Source organism: Dipodomys merriami, unplaced genomic scaffold (assembly GCF_024711535.1).
Source record: "Dipodomys merriami isolate MVZ:Mamm:240054 unplaced genomic scaffold, mDipMer1.0.p SCAF_737, whole genome shotgun sequence".
Taxonomy (NCBI): domain Eukaryota; kingdom Metazoa; phylum Chordata; class Mammalia; order Rodentia; family Heteromyidae; genus Dipodomys; species Dipodomys merriami.
In genome coordinates, this window is record NW_027206332.1 from 209,305 (window position 1) to 218,524 (window position 9,220).

At 35.8% G+C, this 9,220-nt stretch overlaps 1 non-coding gene across 1 annotated transcript; it reads right to left on the reverse strand.

Annotated features, from left to right (window-relative positions):
- Positions 1-2,775: 2,775 nt before the first annotated feature.
- LOC138818340 (U6 spliceosomal RNA) lies at positions 2,776-2,882 on the reverse strand. The gene has a single exon (XR_011369070.1). It is a non-coding gene; the product is annotated as a U6 spliceosomal RNA (small nuclear RNA).
- Positions 2,883-9,220: the final 6,338 nt, after the last annotated feature.

Consider the following 9,220-nt stretch of genomic DNA (forward strand, 5'->3'; position numbering starts at 1 on the left):
ACACAAATTTGTAAACCCACTGGTGATTTTCAGGGCTTTTTGGAAAGCAGGTCTATTCAGAACTTTCATCCATATTAAATCAAGTTTCTTGTTAATCTCATCTTTAATATCTCTATACAAAATGAATACTTAATTCAATATAGTAGAAAGGAAAAATTAAGCAACTCCTAACATTTTTCACTTTTCAATAAAATGATATTGCTTAAATCAATTTCTGTTTATGCTTGAGACTATACTACTTAATTTGGTTAGACCTTTTACAAAGCTTTATATACTTTATTTATTTTATGTTGATTGCTCTTTCCAAATCCTGCATGTCTAATTTTGGTTTCTTTCAGTCTCATGTAGTTCAGATTTCAAACCGAAGAATAAATGGAAGGAAACAAACAAACAAAAAAAAAGAGTTCCTCTCATCTGATGATGCCTCTACAAGAATGAGGAAAGAGTTCATCCTGCTAAGGATCTATGATAGAATTTCAAAAAGAGAATTCATTCTTCTAGGTTTTCCCTATCTTTGTGATGTACCTTAAATTATATAAAACAAAATACACTGCTCAGATACTCTTACGTTTTATCAGTTTTGTACATTTTCATATGGACTTCACATCTGTCTACAACATTCCTTCTTTATAAATGTCCCTGATATTTTTACACTATCAAGACATAAGATAACCAGTTTGATTTACAGCATGAGAGTTATCCTCCTGGCTTCCTTGGAAGCAGAGCATGGTCAATAGATAACATTACTTCTGGTTGCTCACTTCATGTAATGGTTTCTGTAATACATTTTATTTAGTATTTAAAAAACTGTTGGCTAAACTCAAAAGCTCATTCATAGAAGTTTATGTTAAGTTTTTCACAAGTTTTAATTCTCTTAATTCTTAAGATAACATTTGCTATAATACTAATATTATTACCATTTAAGTGTTGGGAAAAATTGTAATTAAAGGCACTAAATGCATGGCCCAAATACACACAGTGAGGAAAAAAATGAGTCAAAGTTTCCAAAAGTCTTTCAGCAATTCAGAAAAGGTAGGTAAAATCTCACCATTCTCTTACACTCTAAATTCAATATTAATATTGCTCAAGAAGTAATAGCATAGCAATTATTGCCGATGATGATTGTTTTCTGTCACAATTTGTCTTCAACACAGACTGTGTTGGTAACATTGCGTTATCATGCACAGAATTGAGCTTATACATTGAGTTTCAAAGACAGCCAAATTTCTTCTGTACTACAGTTCCATTTTTCTTTTTAAAAAGTACCAAAACTTTTAAATATCATCACTTTCTGTCTTTTAAGAATCCAAAAGAGAAATAAATTCACATTTAATTTAATAAATTCACCTTTACTTTTAAAGCAAAGTGCTTTAAAAGTAGGAGATGATAAAAACAGGCCCCCATGAAGTAAATTTTCTTCTACTTTTAAAATTATTCTGAAAACCTTGTGCTGCTTGGTCACACCCGTAATCTTGTTTACTTGAGATATCTACTCAGGAGGCTGAGATCTGTGGATAACAGTTGGAAGCCAATCAGGGCAAAATTATTTTTGAGATTATTTTTCAAAAAAATTTAATGAACTAGCAAAGAGCCAGGAGTGCAGATGTCGCTCACCAATCTAGAGAGGAAAGGCCTAGCAAGACCTTAAAGCCCTGAGTTCAAATTCTGAGCACTCCAACACACTTGTGTACCCGTGTGCACACACACACACACATTTATTCAAAATACCCTCGTGTCAGTGTTTTGCATTAATTTATTTGTTAACAAGATTATATGGATAAAATAAGGGAAATAAACTCTTCAATCTCAGAACATTTTTATACATTTTTTATTTTAAAAATACTGCACATGAGCAAGGTAATGAGTACATTTCCTAACAAGCATTGTTACCTCCTCCTTTATTTTTCCCCACCATCCCTTCTCTCCCACCTCCACAAGTACACTCCACTCCTCCTCTCTCCTTCCCCTACCTAAATTGTAAAATTCATTTTTCATCATACGTCTTGTGCATCTCATTGTTACAATGGGTCAAGTCATATCCCTATTTAAGCATTTTGTTGTTTTCTTCTTCTCCCCAAATTAGAGAAACGTATATACAAGATGTAGGCGCACCAACTTCAAATCCAGTGAAAAAAGGGGTTATAGCGTGGTTGAGGAACATATAAAGGAACAAAAAAAATCACATCGTACAGTATAAGTATGTTAGAAATAATAGCAAGATAGAATCACTTGTGTACCTATCTTGGTGTTCGTTTAGCTTAACATCATCTTATCTGGTCAAATGCACATAGCTTAAGACATTTTCTGATAATCCCGGACATATATTAGCTATTGAAAATAAGAGAAACCATGGGACCTATATTTCTTTGGAGTTGGCTTACTTCACTTAAAAATTTTTTTCCAAATCTTTCCATTTCCTAACAAATTGGGCAATGTCATTCTTTCTGATGGAGGCAGAGCATGCAATTGTATATATTTACCAGGTTTTCTTGATCCATTCATCTACTGAGGGGCATCTGGGTTGGTTCCATATCTTAGCTATGGTAAATAATGCTGCAATAAACATAGTTGTGCTGGTAGTTTTAGTATGGACTTGTTTGTGATCCTTTGGGTAAATGAACAAAAGTGGGATTGCTGGGTCATAGGGGAGCTTTATGTGGAGTCGTTTGAGGAAACTCCATACTGCTTTCCAAAGTGGTTGAAGACTTTTACACTCCCACCAAGAATGCAGTAGGGTTCCCTGGTGGCCCCATCCCCTCCAGCATTTGTTGTTGTAAAAACATGGATTGCTTCACTAATTTTCAAGTCATCCTTGAGCAGGGGCCATGCTAATCTTCTCTGTATCATTCTGATGTTAGTGTATAGGCTGCCGGATTAAGCACAGAACATTTTTTATATAGAAGGTGTAATTTATTTTCTTAGTCAATTCCACAAAAAAGTAAGTTCAAAAGAATTGTCATGAAATTTTAGAATCATGCATTTCTTACATAAGCACACATTTTTGATGTTGGCATAATTTGTGGAGGGGAAGGGGAAAATGTTTAAATAGGGATACAAGTAGACCCATTGCAACAATGAAAGGAACTTTACAACTTTGGTATCTCTACTACTGCCATACCTGCAGATTGTAACTTCATTGCTTCTTTTGAGGTAAGTATCACTATGCCTGGGTCTGCTTGGACTGTGGTCCTCCTAACACAAGCAAAACATATAGCACCCATCAAATGGTTAGAGTTTCTGAAACTTCCTTTTTTTTTTGGTCTGGGCTTGCCTGGAACTGCAATTCTCTAATCTCTGTTTTCTAAGTAGATAATATTACAGGTTTGAGCCACTTTATCCAGTAAAAGTATACAATTTCAAGATATCTTGATATTGCCTATATTTGTGCTTAACATATATAGCTAACCTTAATTTTCTCCCTCTTTTGTTTAGTACTCTGAGTTGAAAACATTGACTTTCTTGATATACATGGCTTTGTTTTGGGTGGAATCCCATCACAATCCAAAAAATCTTCCAAAAAGTTTATGTCAAGAATCTGGAAAAGAAGGCTTCAGGTTGGAAAGAAAACACTGATCCTTAACTTATAATTGCAGTATATTTATAGTGTTAGTCAATACTTTCTGAAGTATGAGAAGAGAAGGAAGACAGAAATGTGAAAGATGTCAGGTCTCTGTGGAATTTCTGTAGTTGTCACTTCATGTTATATTCTTCCTTAAAACTTGCTTTATTAAAAGCCTCTGGGTGGATATTTGTTGGACTGATTGGTAACCTTACCCAAGAAATGAAGCTGATTTTAGAAGGTTGATGATTTGGTAAATAAAGGAATGATGAAAATGAGAACAGATATTGTCACAGAATGAGCCGACAAGGTTCATTGCTGAACAGCAAAACAAAGCAGTTTCAAGTCTGATGATGCACATTGGAACATATATAGATAGATACATATATGTATACATATACAAACATATGTGAAAAAGTATATATGCAGTAGAATACAGAGAAAGTTTGTGTGACAAGTATTAAACTATATCAAACTGGTTGCAGGAAAGGTCCAGTAAAATATCAATAGTTTAGCATAGATTTTGCATAGATTTCTAAAGGATGAAAATTCTTCCCTCATTTTATACTTTACAAATATCCTTAGTATATTTTAAGTTTTTTATATTGTAGTTGGAACATGTATATAATGCTGAGAATTGGAATTACATAAAGTATGCAACATGAATAGGTCAGCCAGAATAGGAAAGTTCATTAGATTCTTATTTCCAATTAACCACCAGGAGAAAAGGAGTTCCAGTTCAGATTTTATGTAGAGCACTGGCCTTGAACACAAAACGACCAGTCAGGCCATGAGTTTAAGCCTTAAGATCTACAGAAACAAAAACACAAAATATAACTTGGAGTTAGATATTTTATAATGAAGCATTTTTATATACTCTACATTGTTACAAAGACTAGATTTCTGTGTTAGCTTTATAACCTACCATAATAAATGATATTGTCCATTTATTAAACAGAAAGGCTTACTCAGATTTATAAGTTTGAAGGTTTCAGTGTATGTTCAGTCGGTTTTATTGTTTTGGTGGCCTGTGACAAGACAATGTCAAGGTGAGGAGTATGACAAAAAGAAATGTTTTTGACCTAGAATGATTAAAAGAGAAAAGAAGAAAGAAGATGAGAGTGCATGTTCTCATAGGTTTTATTCTGAAGAACTTAATCTCCAGAAGAACTATTCAGTATTCTCCACAGTCTGGGAGGAAATGGAAAGTCATTTTTCTTTAACACATAGGTCTTTCTGGGGCATTGTAAATTCAAATGGCAACATCTTCACCAATGATAATGACTTGTCCAGGGGTGGAAGCAACTAGATATTGCTATAAATTCCAATCAGATCCTTTTTCTTCTCATACCATGAAAGCCTGCCACAATTCCCAATCAAATCCCATCAAAGATTCAAACATTAATGCTGTCCCAAAAGTTCTGTATGCAAACCCAGGTACATTCACTTCATTTAAGACGGCAATAGTATATGAAAATTTTAAGTCTTCCATAGAAAAAAATTCATATTAAGTGAAGTAAGCCGGTACCAAAGAAACTTAGGTCCCATGGTTTCCCTTATTTGCAATAACTAGTATATGTCTGAGTCAAGCAGAAAAGGTCAGATAAGTTGATTTTAGGGAAGTGAACCCTAATATATGTATTCAAATTTTTTTTCTTTCAGGTGATTGTTTCTACACATTTATAAGATTATTTCTTTGTTGCTTTGTATGTCCCTCCCCCATGGTATAACCCTGCTTTCACTGTATTTGAGGTTGGTATAATTTGTGGAAGGGAAGGAAAAAAACAAATCGTTTAAATAGGGGTACAGTTGGATCCTTTGGAACAATGAGATGTACAAGTCGTTATATGGAAAAACGAACTTTACAACTTTGGTGGGGGCGGGGAGGAGGATTGCGTGGAGAGGGAGGGGGTGGAAGGATGGGAAGGGAAGAGATGGGAAGGGGAAACCAAGGAGGAGACTACAATGCTTGATAAGAAATGCACTCATGGGCTAGGAAGGTGGCTCAGTGGTAGAGCGCTTGCCTTGCATGCTCAAGGCCCTGGGTTCGATTCGTCAGCACCACATAAGCAAAAAGAAAAAAGCCAGAAATGGTGCTGTGGCTCAAGTGGTAGAGCACTAGCCTTGAGCTGAAGAGCTGAGGGACAGCGCCCAGACCCCAAGACCAGACCCCCCCCAAAAAAAAGAAAGAAAAAGAAAAAAAAGAAATGTACTCATTATCTTGCCCATGTAATTGTAACCCCTCTGTACAGCGTTTTCACTATAAAAAAAAAAGAAAATTTTAAGTCTTCCAATTACGTTGTCACCAAGGAAACAATTACAATATTTCCTTAAAAAATATCTAGATTGTAGAACACTTTAATCAGAAAATTGGAGTATCCATTATAGGATTTAATTTAAATATTTAGTCACTGAAATGGATATTCTATATCCACAACTTAGAGCCCTTTCAAAATACATAATTACAAACCTCATCCATTACCATCTTCCGTGAAGACAGTCCTTGCTGAAAACAAACCAAATGTGGTAAACCAATTAAAATGTACGCCATTGTCAAATGCTGTTGTTTTAAAGCATGGAAGTGACAGCACAATTAATGCCAGTGAACAGCTGGTTCTAAGGAGTTTGGAAAGTGATTACTTTGTACTCTAGGTGGAAAAATCCACAGATGTTTCCGATTGTGCTTCGTTTTGGCATTTGTAAGATATATTTTGGAAAGCACAATGAATGAAAGCATGTTGTTTTATAAAGATTTGCTGGCTGACAAACTAGGGAAAGAAAACTTATTGAAATGTTTCAAATGAGAAGACAGACAATAGAGTGTGTAAAATGTGGTATGCAGCTTTAAATACAGACTGAAGCAAACCAAAGAATGGGAAAAAATTTTTCCTTAAATGCTTTCTGGGTATATTGTGCTATACACTATAATGATGAAATGATCATTTCTTTGGAAAAGTCATGAAAAAACACTGTCACCTGTTGAATTTCTTTATAAAGTGAATCTTAAATGACAAGAATGAAGAAATTTAAATATGTTAATAAAACATTATCAAGTATTACTTTAATTTTTGATTAAAAGTTAAATCAAACTGACAGACTATTAGTCCATTAAGATTAATGTTTCCTGTCATATGTTATTTTCTTTTTGTTCCTCTTTTATGGGTGGTGATTTTTTTTTTCAGAAAGTCAACCTAGTCTTAACCATTACCCACAAAATTTATGCTGTCATAGAATCAGAAAGTTTTTTTTATTAAATTAAGACAATAGTAGGCTCATTTTATGCCAAACCAAAATATAAACACCAAAAACATTTTTCACTAAAAAAACACTCAAAAAATCATGAGGTTTTGGGGAAAGATGGAGGAGAAGAAGCTGGAGGATAAACAAGCTCTTACATAGAAAGCAGTTTAAATGTTCCAGTCACACCAAGTGTGCCATCACAGTACAGAGAGTTTGGCCAAAGATGGAAAATCCAGGCAAGATGACAGATCTGAGCACTTGCCAGTAGCCACAGCTGAGGTGGCAGTAGGTACAGCGCCAGTGGCTATAGCCACCATACCTACAGAGAGAGTCCATGACAAAGGCCCTAGACGTGGCTGGTGAGCAGATTCTACTCAACACCAGCAAGAACTGACAAGGAGCAGATATCTTCATCCTGCAGATCACAGACCAGAGATGACCCAGGAACCAACACTCTTACATGAGTAGAATCCTGACATCCTTACTCCTTCTCAGGGATCAGAGAAGGGAAGGCCGCCCCTCCCCCACTACCAGAGATCTCCATCTATGTTACTGACCTCCCCAGGGCTGAGCAACTAGCTCCAATTCAGGCCTTGGAAGAAAACAAAAGAGTCATTTAGTAGGTCACAGGAAGTAGACATGACCTGTCAGGCTCAGCTCCACACAGGGGAATGTCACCCCACCAAGCCAGTGGAGCCTCTGTGGAGTGATGTCCTTCACATGGTAAACAGAGCCAGAGGCTGCCCCTCCCTACAACAGCCTAGGCAAACAATTGAAACTAAGTAAAAAAAAAAAAAAAAAACCCTGAGAATGTGTTCCATGAGTGTTTCAGGAGTTGCCCCTCAGGGAAAAGCTACCATTTTCTGAAAGGCCCCAACCCTACCTCATCATGGCATTTACACACTGGAGGAAACTGCCATCTCCCTCTTTGGTGATATTCAAAGCATATCTCCCTCCCACTGAATAGCCTGGGAAGAGGATCACAAAATCCTGGGTAAAGCAGAGCATTTTTCTGCCTGCACAAAAAAAAACTGACTTAAGAAACCAGTAAAGCAAAATGAAAACTAAACACCACAAGCACACCAGAGACTCCACCAAGAGACAGGTTATAGACACAGGAGAGATACAGGGTCTTATCATCCCCCCCCCCAAAAAAAAAACCCCAAATAAAAGAACTCTTCTTTTTAACCTTTTTTTCAATTTTTAAAAGTGTTTGATGTTAATTTTTTCTCATAATTTTTATTTTTGATGTGTGTGTGGGGGTTTAATCTCTTTTGACCTTTTGGTCCTTTTTTTATTGTTTTCATTTCTTTCTCTCTCTCTTTCTTTTTGTTTGACATAATTGCTGTTCTGCTCATCCCCAGATACATACCAGTGGTCAATTATTAGACCTTATCCCCCATTGTGTACATACTTAATCCTGAAATTTATTACTCGATTCAAAAAATCTTAGGCTTAATTTCTTTAATGGCAGTATTATCTCTTTATACCAGTATAATTTTCAATTAACTAATTTTAATTTTCTTTTATTTTTTAGTTTTTCATGTTTCCTTTCTATCCCTCCTCTCCTCTCAACCTATCCTTTTCTTCTCTCCATATCATTTCTTTAAAGTTACATAATTTTTAAGTGTTTCACTTCTTAGATTTAAATTTTTGTTTATCCATTTTTTCTTTATTTTAAAAAAAATCTCTCTCCAATCATTCTGTACAATGCATTTCCCTCTCAGAGATTAGGACTTGGTTAAATTCACTCTTTTTTTTCCACCAGATTTCTTTTTTTTTTTTAATTTTTTTTGGGGGGGATCCAGTCGTGGGACCTGAACTCTGGGCCTGGGAGCTGTCCCTCAGCTCTTCAGCTCAAGGCTAGCACTCTACTACTTGAGCCACAGCGCCACTTCCAGCTTTTTTCTTTTTGCTTATGTGGTGCTGAGGAATCAAACCCAGGGCCTCAGGCATGCAAGGCAAGCACTCTACCACTGAGCCACCTTCCCAGCCCAAATTCACTCTTCTTTTACCTCTCCACATCCCTCTAATCCTATTTTTCTCCACAATTCTCCCTAAACCTAATAATTTCTGGTGTGTCAAATCCTTTTTGCTTTTATTACCCTATTAGTCCATGGTTGTTTGATGATGAATAGATTGTATCTGATGTACTAGATTGTATCTGCAGCCATTTTGACTGTGCAACTACAGGACTCCGGTTGATGCTTGCCTTAAAATAGTGGTCTAGCACAAAATTGGTTTACTTTCATACCAAATGGGCAGAACAAGCCAGAAAACACAAAAAAATGGCAAGTCTGGGTATATGAATTCCCACTCATGATAATCAGGTGACAGAATATTAATGAATAATCCAGAAGAGAGTACCCAAAAAGCTCTACAAGCCTTACTGGTATACATGGTGAATGAATAGATTGAAAG